This window comes from Tamandua tetradactyla, chromosome 6, assembly GCF_023851605.1.
Source record: "Tamandua tetradactyla isolate mTamTet1 chromosome 6, mTamTet1.pri, whole genome shotgun sequence".
Classification (NCBI taxonomy): domain Eukaryota; kingdom Metazoa; phylum Chordata; class Mammalia; order Pilosa; family Myrmecophagidae; genus Tamandua; species Tamandua tetradactyla.
This window is the reverse complement of record NC_135332.1, coordinates 22,930,493-22,948,298: the sequence shown is the minus strand read 5'-3', so window position 1 is coordinate 22,948,298 and position 17,806 is coordinate 22,930,493. Positions and strand designations below refer to the sequence as shown.

Sequence of the window (17,806 nt, the reverse complement as noted above, 5' to 3'; positions counted from 1 at the left end):
CACAATTTAATGATAACAGAATAATCTTATCCTACCAACAAATGGGTAAAGCAATTATATCTTTAGAGTACTTAACCTAGGACAATCATGACAGTTTCAAATAAAAAAACAACTACTCTATCACCCCCAAGAGAGCCTCTTTTGTTGCTCAGATGTGGCCTCTCCCTCCAGCCAACACAACAAGCAATCTCACCACCCTCCCCCCATCTACGTCGGACATGACTCCCAGGGGTGTGGACCTTCCTGGCAACGTGGGACAGAGATCCTAGAGTGAGCTGAGACTCAGCATCAAGGGACTAAGAAAAACCCTAGAATGAGCTGAGACTTAGCATCTAAGAATTGAGAAAACCTTCTGGACCAAAAGGGGGGAAGAGTGAAATGAGACAAAGTGTCAATGGCTGAAAGATTCCAAACATAGTCCAGAGGTTATCCTGGAGGTTATTCTTATGCATTATGTAGATATCATCTTGTTATTCAAGATGTAATGGAGAGGCTGGAGGGAACTGCCTAAAAATGTACAGCTGTGCTCCAGTAGCCATGTTTCTTGAGGATGATTGTATAATGATATAGCTTTCACAATGTGACTGTGCGATTGTGAAAACCTTGTGTCTGATGCTCCTTTTATCTACCTTGTCAACAAACGAGTAGAACATATGGAATAAAAATAAGTAATAGGGGGAACAAATGCTAAAATAAATTTAGTTAGAAATGCTAGTGATCAATGAAAGCGAGGGGTAGGGGTATGGTAGGTATAATCTTTTTTTTCTTTTCTGTGTTCGTTTTATTTCTTTTTCTGAATTAATGCAAATGTTCTAAGAAATGATGGATATGCAACTATGTGATGATATTGTGAATCACTGATTATATATGTTGATGTCTTATTTGGTTTGTTAATTTTTTTAATTAATAAATAAATTTAAAAAAGCAACTACTCTAAAATTTAACTCTATCAAAGATGATAGAATAAAAGCAGAAACATTACAGATATTAAAGAACGACCAAGTAATTCTACAAAAAAGAAAATAAGCTTTAAAAAAAAATCCATTCCAGTTCAGTCTCACTGCATGGAAAATTTTCCAAACATATACAAATGAATCATTAGCAAAAATTTATTTTAATCTGTATGTTTAACAACATTTTAGAAACCCATTTCATAGATTGCGAACAACTTTCAGCAGATACCAGGTTCCCAAAAAGATTTTTAAATTTCTAACCACACCTGGCTGAGTTTTCAAATCACTCTGGTATCAGCTACAATACAAAATGTGATTAATAATAGTTTGAAACTAGAAAAAGACCCACACATTTATGATTAACTGATTTTCAAAAAAGGTGTAAAGACAATCCAATCGAGAAATGATGGTTTTTAAAATAAATGATGCTGGAACTAGGTATCTATAGGCAACACACACACACACACACACACACACACACACACACACACACACACAAAACCCTCAATCCAAACCTTGCACCATAATAAAAATTAACTCAAAATAGACTACAGACCTAAATGTAAAATATAAAAGAAAACACAGGGAAAAAAAATCTTTGTGACTCTGAATTAGACAAAGATACAACACCAAAAGCACAATCCATAAAAGACAAAAGTGACAAACCGAACTAGGAGAAAATACCTACAAATTTCATAACTGAAAGAAGACTTGTATCCAGAATATATAAAGAAATCTCAAAATACACTAAGAAAACAAGCAACCTAATTTTAAAAGTGGGCAAAAGGTTAGAACAACACTTCATGAAAGAAGATATACAGATGGCAAATAACACATGAAATATGTCCAATATTATTAGTCATTAGGGAAATACAAGCTAAAACCCTAAGGAGATATCGCTACATCATGCCTATCAGAAGCGCTTAAAAACAAAATAAAACTCATGACATTGCAGAACAATGTGAATTCTCATACACTGCCAATGGGAATGTAAAATAGCACAGCCACTTTGGGAAACAGTTTGGCAGTTTCTCTTAAACATACACTTACCATATAATCCAGCAATCCTGCTTTTAGGTATTTACCAAGTGAAAGATATTTACTTATGTTTGCAGTAAAAAAAACAAAACAAAACTCTCTGTAAATGTTTTTAACAGCTTTATTTGTACAATGAAAACTACTCAAATGTCCCTCAACTGGAGAATGGATTAAAAAAATACACGGTACAACCTTACAATTCCACCCCCAAGAATATAAATAAAAAGATTGAAAGCAGGAACTCAAATAGATACTTGTACACAAATGTTCATAGCAATATTTTTCAAAATAACCACAAGGCAGAAACAATTTAAGTATCCATTAACATATGAATGGATCAACAAAATGGGTATATCCATAAAGTAAATATTATTTATCCTTAAAAAGGAATTAAGTTTTGATAAATGTGACAACATGGATGAACCTTAAAGATATCACACTGAGTAAAATAAGCCAAATATTCTATGATCTCATTTACATGAAATAACTAGAATATACAAATTCATAGCAACAGAAACAGGGGTAGGAATGGAGAATGAATACATAGTTTCTATTTGAGTTAATGGAAAAGTTTTGGTACTGGATGTTGGTAATGACAGCACATTGTGAATGTAATTAATACCACTGACTTGCACACTTAAAAATGGTTAAAATGGGTGTGATGTCATCAACACGGCAATGTAAGATATCTACTGAAAACTTCTCCCCATAATAGTGGGGGACTTCAACACATCACTCTCTTCAATAGATAGAACAACAAACAGAAGACAAATATACATAGAACCGGGCCACGGTGGCTCAGCAGGCAAGAATGCTTGCCTGCCATGCCAGAGGACCCACGTTCGATTCCCAGTGCCTGCCCATGTAAACGAATAAAAAAATAATAAAAAAAAAAACATAGAACCTAAATAATGTGATAAATGAACCAGATCTAACAGACACATATAGAATATCGCACTCCAAAACTGCAGGATATACATTCTTCACAAGTACTCATGAACATTCTCCAGATTTGACCATATGCTGGAGCACAAAAAATGGATTTTAAATTAAAAAGATCAAAATTATACAAAGTACTTTCTCTAGCCATAATAGAATAAAACTGAAAATCAGTAATAACCAGAAAATTCACAAAAAATGTGGAGGTTAAACAACATGCTCCTAAACAATCAGTGGGTCAAAGAACAAACTGCAAGAGAAATCAGTAAACAGCTCAAGACGAATGAAAATGAGAACACAACATTCAAACTTATGGGACGGAGTGAAGACAGTGCTGAAGGGAAATTATAGTCCTAAACACCAATGTTAAAAAAGAAATGTACCAGTTTGAAACTGTCATGTACCCCAGAAAAGCCGTGTTCTTTAATCTTCCTTCAGTATTGCAGAGTGGGATATCTTTGATTGCTTTCATGCAGATTTGATTCACCCAATTGTGGGAGGTACCTTTTAATTAGGTAGTTTTCATGGAGATGTGTCTCTACCCATTCAATGTGGAGTTGTTTACTAGAGTTCTTAAAGAGGGAATCACTTTGGAAAAAGCTTAGTGCCAACAAAGCCCCACTAGCCCACACTAGCCAGAGACCTCTGGAGATGCAAAAAGAAAATGCCCCCAGGGAAGCTTTATGAAATGAGAAGAAAAAGCTAGTAGACATTGCCATGTGCCTTTCCAGCTGGCAAAGGTGTTCTGGACTTATCAGCTTTCTTGAATCAAGGTACCTTTCCCTGGATGCCTTAGCTTGGACACTTTCACAGCCTTAGAACCGTAAACTTGCAACTTTTTAAAAGCCATTGTGTTTCTAGCATATTGTATTCTGAGAGCTTTAACAAACTAAAACAGGCAGAGCTAAAACCAACAACTTGACTGAACAACTGAATAGCATAGAGAGAGAACACCAAACTAATCACAAAGCAAGCAGAAACAAATAACAATAAGAGTGGGGGGGGGGGGGGGAAGATCACACTGGAAATAAATGAAACAGAATTAAAAAAGGAGAGAGAATCAATAAAACCAACAGTTGGATCTTTGAGAAGATCAATAAAATTGACAACCCTTGGCTAGACTGACAGACAAAAAGAGAAAAGATGCAAATAAATAAAATCAGAAATGGGGGGGTCATTACCATAAACCTCTGAAGAAATAAAAAAGACTGTAAGAGGATATTATGAACAACTATTTGTCAACAAATTAGATATCCTAGATGAAATGGACAACTTCCTAGAAATAAATGAACTTACACTTTATGGAAGAAACAGAAAACCTCAACAAACAAATCATGAGTAAAGAGACTGAATCAGTCATCAAAAACCTCCCAACAAAGAAAAGCCCAGGACCAGATATCTTCACAAGGCGAAGCTTACCAAGCATTCCAAGAAGAATACCATTCCTGCTCAAACTTTCAAAATATTGAAGAAAAGGGAACATTACCCAACTCATTCTATAAGCCAACATCCTCCTAACACCAAAAATTTCATAGATTCAAAGCCACGGACCAATCTCCCTAATGACTATAAATGCAAGCATCCTCAACAAAATACTTGAAATTGAATCCAAAAGCACATTAAAAGAATAATACACCATGATCAAGTGGATTTTATTTCAGGTATGCAAAGGTGGTTCAGCACACAAAAAATCAATGTAATACACCACATTAACAAATTAAAGGGGAAAAAACACCATATGAGGAGGTAATCAAGAAAAAATTATATTTATAATAGCAATTAAAAGAATCAAATATCTAGGAATAAATTTAACCACGGATGTAAAGGAGCTGCACACAAAAACTATAAACATTGCTAAAAGTAATAAAAGAAGACCTAAATAAATGGAGAGACATTCCATGTTCATGGATTGGGAAGCTAATGTTGTTAAGATGCTAATTCTACCCAAATTAAGCTAAGGATTCAATGCAATACCAATCAAAATCCTAAAGTCTAATTTGCAGAAATGGAAATGCTACTTATAAAATTTATTTGGAAAGGTTAGCGTGACACAAGATTCACTGTTATACATTCTCATATTTTAATGTCCAGCTTTCCTTCTGGTGACATACATTATGACTCTGAACTACTTATCCCCTTTTCAGCACTGTAAATTATACTCACGATAATATGCTGCTGGCACCTTTATCCATTTCCAAATGTTTAAGTTTGACCTAGTTAAAAATTAGATTCAAAGCCACAGACCAATCTCCCTAATGACTATAAATGCAAGCATCCTCAACAAAATACTTGAAATCGAATCCAAAAGCACATTAAAAGAATAATACACCATGATCAAGTGGATTTTATTTCAGGTATGCAAAGGTGGTTCAGCACACAAAAAATCAATGTAATACACCACATTAACAAATTAAAGGGGAAAAAACACCATATGAGGAGGTAATCAAGAAAAAATTATATTCTTGCGTATATTAAGCAACCACTCCTCATTCTCTATCTCCATTCTATATCCTGGTAATCTGTATTCTAGATTTTATGTCTACAGGTTTAGGAATTATAATTAGTTCATATTTGTGAGATCATACAATATTACTATAGCTTCTTTCAGCTTTATAAAATACCTTCAGAAACATTATCCTAACAAGCCCGAGAAATAGTCAATGTAGAATGTGACAATCAGTTGAACTCAGGGGAATTTTCATCATCCCTATTTTACAAATAAGAAAGCTGATCCCCAAAAGAAGTTAAATGATTGGCTGAAGCTCACAATTCCACAAAGGCTTCTGATTCTTCGACCCATATTCCCTCCACTGTACTACAGTATACAAGGCCCAGAGATTTTAAAACATTAGTATCTATACTCTGGTTTCTCTTCAAGTCGTATAAATCTTTCGTCTTTTACTAACGATTTCTGTGGAGAGGAAAAGTTATAAGTTTCTACTCAATTTTTCGAGGCCTTGTTTTTATGATGCCCTATGAACTATTAAAAGGTAGAAGCGGATATGTGCTTAAATATCCATTATAAAGGCTCACACTGACCAATGTGGGCTTTCTATACTAAGAACTATGAAATTAATGAAATAAAAAATGCAAATATGTAACAAACAAACAAAATATTAGTATCTGTCTCTATAATTCTGAAACAGTATTGACCACAGAAAACAGAGCTTGCCGAAACCTTCCAGTTATCAAGAAAGACAAGGAAAGACTGAGGAACTGTTAAAGATTGTAGACAAAGGAGAACTAACTAAATGCAATCAATGTGAAATCTTGGATAGGATACCGTAACAGAAAAAGAACATTTAGTGGAAAAACCGTTAAAATTCAAAGAATGTCTGTAATTTAATTACTCATAATGTACAAATATTAACTTCCTGATTTGGGTAACTGTATTAAGATTATTGTATGGATATTGTACTAGTGGGAGCAAGGTGAGTGGTATAACAGAACCTTCTTGTACTATTTTCGTAATTACTCTATAAATCTAAAATTACTTTAAAAACAAAAAATTCTTCTGGTTATGGAATAATCTTCAAGACCATTGTCAAGAGAAAAAAAAATCAAAGTGCTGGGTAGGTAGGATGAAGAAGGGATATGTATATATATTATATATGTGGGGAAAAAACAGATATAATTGTAAAGTGATTGTCTTTGAGAAGGATAAGTGGTTTCCTTTTCACTCTCAATCCATTTGTATGTTCTGAATATTGTACTAGAAAAACAAAAGGTCAGAAGACAAGATTGTGATTTCAAATGCCCAGAGTACAAATAAGAATAATTTGAACTTTATTTCTTGCCTCCCACTACACACTTTTTAAGTCATTCTGATGATCTTAGACTTACTATGAACCTTCTTCCCCCCAAACAGTCAATAATAGCATCTGATTATCCAAAGGCCTTAACAGGATTCAAGAAATATTTTTTGCTTTCTTTTGCTTTCAAAACTTCATTTACATAGTTCAAATCCCAGTAGAGCTAGACAGTCATATAACTGGTCATCCTTTCACTCTCAGAAGGGCACTTTACAGAATAAAAGGGTGTGCTATTAATAATAATGCTAGAACATATGGTCATCCTAGCGAAAATTCACAGATCCTATGTGTGCTGGTCAAATTAATTGTCAACTTGGCTAGGTTATGGTGTCTACCTGTTTGGTGAAGTAAAGCACTGGCAGGATTGTTACTATGCGGATATTCCGTGGATTTCAATAATCAGTAAATTGTATCTACAGCTTGATTATATCTATGGCTGATTACATCTACAATCAACTAAGAACTGCCTTGAACAATTAGAGAAATCTCATCTAATCAGTTATAGGCCTTATAGAGACAATCCATTTTAGCAGTTGGAAGAATTTCCATCTCTATTTCAGGCAGTTTCTCCTGGAAAATTCATTAACAACCTTCACTGCAATTCCCAGGTGTGGGCTGGCCGACTGAATTTGGACCTGCCTATCCACAAAGTCACATTAGCCAATTTCTATAATAAATCATATACAATTTACTTATCTCCTGTCAGTTCTAGAGAACCCTGACTAACACACTATATTAGAGCATTTCTAAAACTTAGTTTTAAAATGAGTTCTTGAAACACTCATTCCATTGTCTAAATCAACTCTTCCTTTCTAAATACTCTGCTCTCAGAGTTGAGATAAACCTATCCATTTATACTAATCAGAATTTAAGTTCAAAAGAATCAGACTGGAAACAATTTCACTTACAACATTTGAATGTAAATAATACCAGCGAATTCTACAATTAAAAATTATTAAAATGGGAAACTGTGTTATAAATGCTACCACAACAGAAATTTAAAATAAAAAATGCAAAAAAGCTCTTCACATCCACTAGGATGACTAAAAAAAAAGACAATTTAAAAAGTGCTGGCAAGAAACTGGAATCCTCATACATTGCCAGTGGAAATGTAAAATGGTACTGTTTTGTGAATTTTCTGGCACTCTGCCTATTATTGATTTCCAACTTCATTCCTTTATGATCTGAGAAAGTGTTTTGTATGATTTCAATCTTTTTAAATTTGTTGAGACTTGCTTTGTGACCCAGCATATGGTCTATCTTTGAGAATGATCCATGAGCACTTGAGAAAAACGTGTATCCTGCTGTTGTGGGGTGTAATGTCCTATAAATGTCTGTTAAGTCTAGCTCATTTATTGTAATATTCAAATTCTCTGTTTCTTTATTGATCCTCTTTGTAGATGTTCTGTCCATTGATGAGAGTGGGGAAATAAAGTCTCCAACTATTATGGTAGATGTGTCTATTTCCCTTTTCAGTGTTTGCAGTGTATGCCTCACGTATTTTGGGGCATTCTGGTTTGGTGCATAAATATGATTGTTATGTGTTCTTGTTTAATTGTTCCTTTTATTAGTAGATAGTATCCTTCTTTGTCTCTTTTAACTGCTTTACATTTGAAGTCTAATCTGTTGGATATCAGTATAGCTACTCCTGCTCTTTTCTGGTTGTTATTTGCATGAAATATCTTTTCCCAACCTTTCACTTTCAACCTATGTTTATCTTTGGGTCTAAGATGTGTTTCCTGTAGACAGCATATAGAAGGATCCTGTTTTTTAATCCATTCTGCCAGCCTCTGTCTTTTGATTGGGGATTCAGTCCATTAACATTTAGTGTTATCACTGTTTGGGTAGTACTTTCCTCTACCATTTTGCCTTTTGTATTTTATATATCATATCTAATTTTCCTTTTTTCTACACTCTTCTCCACACCTCTCTCTTCTGTCTTTTCATATCTGTCTCTAGTGCTCCCTTTAGTATTTCTTGCAGAGCTGGTCACTTGGTCACAAATTCTCTCAGTGACTTTTTATCTGAAAATGTTTTAATTTCTCCCTCATTTTGAAGGACAATTTTCCTGGATATAGAATTCTTGGTTGGCAGTTTTTCTCTTTTAGTAATTTAAATATATCATCCCACTGTCTTCTTGCCTCCATGGTTTCTGCTGAGAAATCTACACATAGTCTTATTGGGTTTCCCTTGTATGTGATGGATTGCTTTTCTCTTGCTGCTTTCAAGATCCTCTCTTTCTGTTTGACCTCTGACATTCTGACTAGCAAGTGTCTTGGAGAACGTCTATTTGGATCTATTCTTTTTGGGGTGCATTGCACTTCTTGGATCTGTAATTTTAGGTCTTTCATAAGAGTTGGGAAATTTTCAGTGATAATTTCTTCCATTCGTTTTTTTCCTCCTTTTCCCTTCTCTTCTCCTTCCGGGACACCCACAATACATATATTTGCACACTTCATTCATTCAATTCCCTGAGCCCCTGCTCATATTTTTCCATTCTTTTCCCTATAGTTTCTGTTTCTTTTTGGATTTCAGATGTTCCATCCTCCAGTTCACTAATTCTAACCTGTCTCTTGAAATCTACCATTGTAGGTTTCCATTGTTTTTTTTCATCTTTTCTACTGTATCTTTCATTCCCATAAGTTCTGTGATTTGTTTTTTCAGACTTTCCATTTCTTCTTTTTGTTCATTCTTTGCCTTCTTCATGTCCTCCCTCAATTCACTGATTTGGTTTTTGATGAGGTTTTCCATTTCTGTTCGTATATTCAGAATTAGTTGTTTCAGCTCCTGTACCTCATTTGAACTACTGGTTTGCTCCTTTGACTGGGCCATATCTTCAATTTTCCTGGTGTGATTTGTTATTTTTTGCTGGCGTCTGGACATTTAATTACCTTAATTAGTTTATTCTGGAGCTTGCTTTCACTTATCTTACCTAGGGTTTTCTTGCTAGATGAGTTTGTTGTCTATCTGTTCTTTGACCTTCAGTTCAGCTTTTTCTGGGCCTCTAGCTTAAGTTTTGTTTAACAGAGGGTAATTTTTCAGTTCTTGCTTTCTTGTTTCTTGTCCTGCTTATAAGGTGCCTTTTCCCTCCCCACCCTTAGGAGGGTCTGCATAGGTATTAGAGACTCCAGCTGGGTTTTCCCAGACTAAACTGGCCTCCTTTCAGGGGGGAAGGAGTCACCTGTGTCAGTTTTCCCTGAGGGTGAGACCCAGCAGGTTGAAAAACTTTCCTGTGAAGTCTCTGGGCTCTGTTTTTCTTACCCTGCCCAGTATGTGGCGCTTGTCTGTCTGCAGGTCCCACCAGCAAAAGATGTTGTGGCTCCTTTAACTTTGGAAGGCTCACCCTGCTGGGGGCATGGTGGAGACAGAGGAAAGGTTGTAGGCTGGTTTTAATGGCTTCAAACTGCCAAGCCCTGGGGTCTGAATTCCTTGAGAGAGGGATTCCACCTGAGTTGTGTTTCATCCCTCCCCTGGGGAAGGCTCAGGCGGGAGACAGCCCTGAAAGCAGCCTGTTTCTGCGTATGCCTGGGGCAGTTTCAGCCTGTGTAATCCCACCACTGAATCCAGAGGCAGCCAAGCCTCTGTAGAAACAGCCACAAAAGCCTCCGTTTCGTCCCCTTTCCTCTTTTTCGGTTAGCCCAATAAGCGACCTCCGCCTTGACCAGTTTCGCCTGAGCTGGGGGCCTATTTTTAGTAGTCAGAATTTGTTTATTAATGCCACAATTGGTGGTTGGTTGGACTCAGTCCCTGCTACTGTTAGAGTCTCTTTCCTTTCCCTCCCGGAAGCCGCCTGTGGGGGAGGGGCACCGGGCGCTGGCCACCGCGGCTTGGGGAACTCACTGTTCCGGAGACTCGCAGCCGGTCCAGCTGGTCCAGACTGGGATACGCTGTGTGTCTGGTCACTATCGTGACTCCGGGAGCTGTTCTGTACTGTTTCTGGCTATTTAGTAGTTGTTCTGGAGGACGAACTAAAACGCACACATTACTAAGCCGCCATCTTGGCCCCTCCTCTCAATGGTACTGTTTTGGAAAACAGTCTGGCAGCTCCACGAGTGTTACATGGTGTAACCCATAAGACCCAACAATTCCACTTCTAGATATATACCTGAGAAATGAAAACATAACAACCACTAAAACCTTATACATGAATGTTGATAGCAGCACTGCTCACAGGAACCAAAAAAGTGGAAACCACTATCAACAGATGAATGAATAAATAAATTTTAGTATATTCATACAGTAAAAATGAATGAAGTACTGATAGATGTCACAATGTAGATGAACCTTGAAAAAAAAAAAAAACTATGCTAATCTAAAGCAACCAGACCAAAAGGTCAAATACTGTTTTACTGCATTTATATGAAATATTCAGAATAGGTAAATCCATAGAGACAGAAAGTAGATTAGTAATTGCTAGGGTCTGGTGAGTGGAGGAGTGGGTAGTGATTGCTAATGGGTATGAGATTTCTTTTTTTGTGAGATGAAAATATTCTCCAATTAGATAGTGAAGATGGTTGTACAATTCTGTGAATATACTAAAACCATTCACTTTAAAAGGGTGAATTTTATGGTATGTGTTTATATTTCAATAAAGATGTTCTTGAAATGACAAAAAACAAATGAACATCCTGGGGGATTATTGTTGTCACTGCATTAATATACTTAATCAAAATGTATTTCAATTTAGAGAGTGAATAGAAATATACTGTGGTCAATTTCTAATAAACTCCAATTCTTCACCGTTGTTTCCAGAATAAGTCTGATTTACAACAATTTCCAGTATATTACTGTAAAACCCAAAGCTCTGTAAAGTCAGAGTCACCAGAAATTAAATCATTACTCTATCATTTGCAAGCTGTATAACCTTGGGCAATTTACCTCTTGCTAAACCTATTTCCCAGCTGTAAAATCCAGACAATTACACTATATATTCCCACATAGGTTGTGAGGTTTAAAGAGGTACTAAGTAATGAATTACTACTTCAAAGCACTACTGATACCAGTCAATAACCCAAAGGAAGAAACATCACTTATTAAATAAATTTAGTTCAATGTAGGAAAGGTAATTGTCTGACAATCCAGAAACTAAGCACTTGAAAAACATTACACTGGGTCAAAGGTATGAGTATATTAAACACTCATCTAAAAATACATATACAGATGTTTGACATATCAAATTTTCTGGATAATTTGACTAGAAGAAGAAAATACTGGTTTCAAAAAAAAAAAAAAGTACTACATTGAAAAATCAGGAACTTTCTAAAACCCCATAGGAAAAAATCAACGTTTTTCCAAATGCATGCAAAATACAGCAAACAATCCCTGGAGCATCCAGAAAGGTAGGCATTCAGATCACAATAAAGAATTCCTCTGGGATCCACAGTAGCAGCATGTTATTTCTTTTACCATTGGCTGCTGGGACGGTTTGAAGTTGTATGTACCCGAGAAAAGATCACATGTTCTTAAAGTCAATCCATTCTCATGGGTGTGGACCCATTGTAAATAGGATCTTAACTTAAACTGAGATATGACCCATCTCATTCAGGGTGGGTCTTAATCACCCTTACTGAAGTCCCTTATGAGAGGTTAAAAGACCCAGAGAACACACAGGGAAAAAGAAAAACCTAGAGAAGTTGAGAGAGAAAAGCCAGAGAAGCTGAGCAAGAAGGAGCCAGAACTAGCAAAGAAACCCGGAAGAGAAGGACCAGCAGACTCCAGCGATATACACTGCCATGTGGCAGAGGAGCCCCAGATCACAACTGTCAGCAGCCTTTCTTCAGGGAGAAAGCATTGCCTGCTGATGCCCTGATCTGGACATTTTCACAGCCTCCAGAACTGTAAACTTGTAAGCTGATAAATCCCCATTGTTAAAAGTTAGTCCATTACTCGTATATTGCATTTCAGCAAACTAAAACAACTGTGCTGAAAGATCCCTAGCTATTCAGATGCTTTGACAAAAATTCTGCACTTAGTTCATGGATAAATCAAGTACAACATCAATGCATCACATAAAAGCAAACATAACCAATCCATAGTGCAACAGGAAGTGGACATTCTCCTCAGACTTTACCAAACCTCTTCCAACATACCTGGATTTATTAATCATTAATTCAAACTCTGAGCAATTTCTAGGTCCCAGACCCTGACTCAACATAAGAAAAATGAATAAAACAAGAAAGACCCTGAATTCAAGGCGTTCTAAATCCAGTAATGACATAAAGTTTAAGAAGGACGTATACAGTAGGAAAGGTAGAACAGCAAAGTGGTTAAAAACAGATTGGGGGGCGGGGGGCAGGAACCAGTTGGTTCAGGGTGGTGCAAGAGTGGCTCAGTGGCAGAATTTTCATCTGCCATGCCCAGAGACCCAGGTTCGATTTCCGGTGCCTGGCTATGGGAAAAAAATTAAAAAAAAAAAACAAAACAGCTTGGTCCAAACTAGCTAAAACTTGGCTCTTGAACTAGCTAGCTGTGTATCCTTAGGAAAGTTTTTCCTTTGTAAAATGAAACCTTATCTTATAGGGATTTGGGGACATTCAATAATAGTACCTAATACAGAGTAAGCATTCTGTGCTCTATTAGCTACTAACATTACTACCCATTAGTAACATTATCGAGTAACTATCAAGTGCCATTACTGAGATATGACCAAAATGCTGTGGGAGCATTGATAATGAAGCAATTAACTATGCTTTGGATGTCAGAGGTGACATGAAACTGAATTTTAAAGAATTAGTAGAAATTTGTTAGGAAGAACAGCATTCCAGACAGGTTAAGAACATATGTAAAAACAACAGTAATAAAAGAGGCTAGCATGTTTAGGAAACAATAGAAACTGCATAGCATGGCTAGATAAGATGGGGTAAAGAAAAGAAATACAGTTGTTTCAATGATACCAGAGTGATTAAATGTCCTATAAGCCAAGCTAGTGAGTGTGGACAATCAGGAACCAAGGGAAAAGTCACATCTTAAAGATCAAGGTTCAAATCTGAGTGTTGTCACTTACTGTGTAATCACATTGAGCCTCAGTTTCCTCATCTGTAAAATGGGGAACACTTCCACATGGTTTAGAGTTACTTGGAATAGATAAATATCCCTGGTCTGGGCCTAGGAATGTAGCAGAGGGGCTTTCCTTGTTTTACTGCACGCTCACAGATACTGCATGCATTTATACAAATTGAAGGTCTGTAGAAACCCTGCATCAAGCAAGTTTATCAGCACCATTTTTCCAACAGCATGTGCTCACATCGTGCCTATATCACATTTTCATAACTTTTGCAATATTTCAAACATTTTCATTACTATATGTTCTGGTGATCAGTGATCTTTGATATTATATTGTAATTGTTTGGGGGCTCTAGGAATCACATCCATATTTGATACATGTTTTGTGTTCTCTGCTCCACTGACTGCCCATTCCCCACCTCCCTCCCTCTCCTCAGCCTCCCTATTCCCTAAGACACAAAAATTTTGAAATTAGGCCAATTAATAACTCTACTATGGCCTCTAAGTGTTCAAGTGAAAGGAACAGTTGAATGCCTTTTACTTGAAATCAAAAGCTAAAAACGATTAAGCTTAGTGAGGAAAGCACATTGTAAGGCAAGATGGGCCAAAAGCTAGGCCTCTTGTGCCAAAACAGCAAAATTATGAATGCAAATAAAACGTTCTTGAAGGAAATTAAAAGTGTTCCTCCAGAGTCGGGTCTCCTACTCCCTAGGAACTAGCATTACATTTGTTAGCCCCATGGTCAGCACCCTTGAGAGAGACTTACTTTGGAATGCATTCCCCTGTGATGTTTGGGGGGCTCATCCAAGCATGGACAGGAGGCAGTCAACCAGAGAAGGGAGACTTTCTCACAGCTTCCTTGTCCTTAGTTGGGAATATGGAGGGGAAGGAGGAGGGGCTTAGAAGACTCCACCACCAGGCTCTGTGATAGAGGAATTTGTGGCCTTCAAGGACATGGCCATAGACTTCACCTTAGAGGATTGCAAGTGACTGGGGATGGACCAGGGGGCCTTGGGGCAAGACACTGGACAAGTACCAGCACCTCCTCCTGTTGAACACCCCCAGACCCAATGTGACCTCCCACCAGGATTGCAAGGAAGAGGTAGAGGCCCTAGGGAGAGGGAGCTCCAGAGTAACAAGCCCTGATATGACTGAGATTAAGAACTCTTCTCTTAAGAACTATCCCTAAGACTTAACTCTTCTCTTAAGAACTATCCCTAAGACCTTTTAAAGGATGGCCTCTGGAACTCCAATTCGGGAGAAGCCTACACTGATTGGCGAGAGCTGATTAGAAAACTTGCTAGGAAATCCAGAAAGTCTTCTGAGGTCTGATGTCACCAACAAGGAGAGCCCCACAAAATTTAGCAGCAAAGAACTGAAGAGAGGCCATAGTACATGGTCTCTCTTTTTCATGAGAGAGGATCCCACGACCTGTGATCTTCCTGAAAAGAGCCTCACACTAGTTAAGTCTAAAAAACATAGGAATGATTCTGACTACTAATAGCCAAAAGGACACAATTCAGGTGGAAGAGAAACCATATAAATGTAGTGAGTGTGGTGAAACCTTCAATCATCTTATCCAGCACTGGGTTATTCATACTTAAGAAAAACCCACTGTGTGCCAAGGCTATGAGCAAGATTCCAACCCTAGTTCTTGCCCTTTTGGGCAACACTTTACTCACAAAGGCTACAAATTCTACATGTGTAATAAGTGTGGGCAAACTCTGAGTCAGGATACACATCTCCTTTGGCATCAGAAAATTCACAGAGAAGAAAAATCATCTAAGAGTTAAGATGGTGACTGTGCATTCAGTCATGGTACACCATGTGCTCAACAGCAGAAAATTCATACAGTTGAGAAGTCCTACAAATGTAACAAATGTGGCAAGAATTTTGGTTGAATCTTTTATATTACTTGACATCAGCAAACCCATAGTCAGAAACATTATAAATGTGCCCCATGCAAGGAGATCTTCAGCTTTTGTAAACATCTTATCCAACATCAGAAAATTTAAGCTGCAAAAAATACCTCTGAATGTCAGAAATGTATGAAGATCCTTAGGCGGAATTCACTGCCTATTAAACACCAGTTTGTTCACAGAAAGAGAAGTCTTACCAGTGTAATGAATGTGGGAAACCCTGTAGCAATACCTTAACACTAAAGATTCAACAGAGGGTCCACAGTGGAAAGAAACCTTACAAATGCAGTCAAGGTGCATGAGCATTCTTCGGAACATTCATCTTAGTGACCGGCAGAGAACTCACACAGGCTATAAACCCCATAAATATGATGCATGTGTCAAGGGTTTCAACTGGCCGTCACACGCTATTCAACACCAGTTGATTCATATTGCAGAAGAAACCCTACAATTGCAAGAAGTGCAAGAACACCTTCAGCCATTAACGAACTTCTTCAACATCAAAAAATCCATACTGTAGATGCTCCCTATGAAGTCAGGAGTATGGAAAGCTTCATTTGCAACTCAACCCTAAATTGCCACCAGAATGCTCACATGAGAGAAAAACAGAATGGATAAGAGCAGGAAATTCTTGAATCAGAACACACAACAGAGAGCAGCCAACGATTGGTGAGAGGCACTATATAAATGTAACAAATGTGAGAAAACTTAGCCACAGCAAATACCTAAATCAGCATCAAAGGGTTTATACAAAGATGAAGCCCTTTGAGTGTAAGCAGTGCAGGAAAGCCTTTAGCCAAAGTACATAGCTTACTTGTCACCACAAACTACACTCTGGCATGAAACCATATGAATGTGGAGAATGTGGGAAAACCTTTGGCTGCAGGTCCTCTCTCACAGAATATCAGGCCACTAACACAAGTGAGCATACCTTTAAATGCAATGAATGTGGAAAGATCTTCAGACAATGTACGCAACTTCTGACACATCAATTAATTTACACTGGAGAGGAACCCTTTCAGTGTAACAGGTTTGACAAAGTCTTCATTCAGATTAATTATCTTCTTTGATATCAGAAAATTCAGACCAGAAAGAAGTGCTTTGAGTGTAATGTATGTGGGAAAATTTTCCATCAGAGTTCATGCCTTTCTAAACATCATAGAGTTCACACAGGTGAGAAACCCTACAAATGCAGTGACTGTGAGAAAACCAACAGCCTGGGTGGTCAACTTATTCGACATCAGAGAGCTCACACTGGAGAAAAGCCTTATGTGTGTAAGGAATGTGGGAAAGCCTTCAGCCAGAGCTTGTGCCTTTCTGTTTACCAAATAATTCACACTGGAGAGAAGGCGTACATATGTGAGGAATGTGGAAAAGCCTTTCCCCAAAGATCCAATTAATATAACATGATCAAATTCACATCAGTGAGAAGCCTTATGTCTGTGATATGTCTGACAAAGTCTTCGGCCTCAGCACCCACCTTAGCACCAGAGAATTTACACCCAAGAGAGAACTTATCAATGTCAACATTGTCAGAAAGCCTCTGGTGCTGCTTGGGTCTCAGCCAACATCACTGAGTTCAAAATGAAAAGCAACCATGGCTAGGAGAGCCAGTACATCAGAGAACATGTGCCTCTGGTCTAAAATGGATACTACCACATTCAAACTACCTTCCTACCCTTGCCCTCAAATAAATCTCTATTCATATTATAAAGTTCACACACATGAGTCTCATAAAGACACAAAAACTGAGACGCAGTATACCATCAGGATGAAGAGGGAGACCGGAGCCAGTCCACCTGAGTTAAATCCCAGCTTTCCCATCTACTACTTGTGACCTTGGGAAAGTTATGGAACTTCTCAGGGCCTCAGGGTCCTCATCAGTAAAATGGGGCTGATTTTAGTCATCTACCTCAGAGGACTGTTATGAGGATTAAATATGTTAATGTATGTAAAACACTTAGAAAATGCCCAGCACATAATAAGTACTCACTAAGTAAGAGCGGTGAATATGTGTTAGATATTACACATCCTTTTATATTAAAAGAAAAGTATTGGCAACCTTCTATCTCAGTTTACTGCAGTTAACGTTCTTACTGATATTATACATGGCTTTAAGTTTTTCTTCAGAACTAACTTTGGC

At 37.4% G+C, this 17,806-nt stretch overlaps 1 protein-coding gene, 1 non-coding gene and 1 pseudogene across 6 annotated transcripts in view; 2 read left to right on the top strand and 1 right to left on the bottom strand.

The window, feature by feature from the left end:
• GPATCH8 (G-patch domain containing 8) overlaps positions 1-17,806 on the bottom strand; it is a 168,154-nt gene that overhangs the window by 136,754 nt on the left and 13,594 nt on the right. The window lies entirely within an intron of this gene.
• Positions 5,788-5,903, top strand: LOC143689105 (U5 spliceosomal RNA). The gene has a single exon (XR_013178576.1). It is a non-coding gene; the product is annotated as a U5 spliceosomal RNA (small nuclear RNA).
• Positions 14,699-17,240, top strand: LOC143685609 (uncharacterized; annotated as a pseudogene).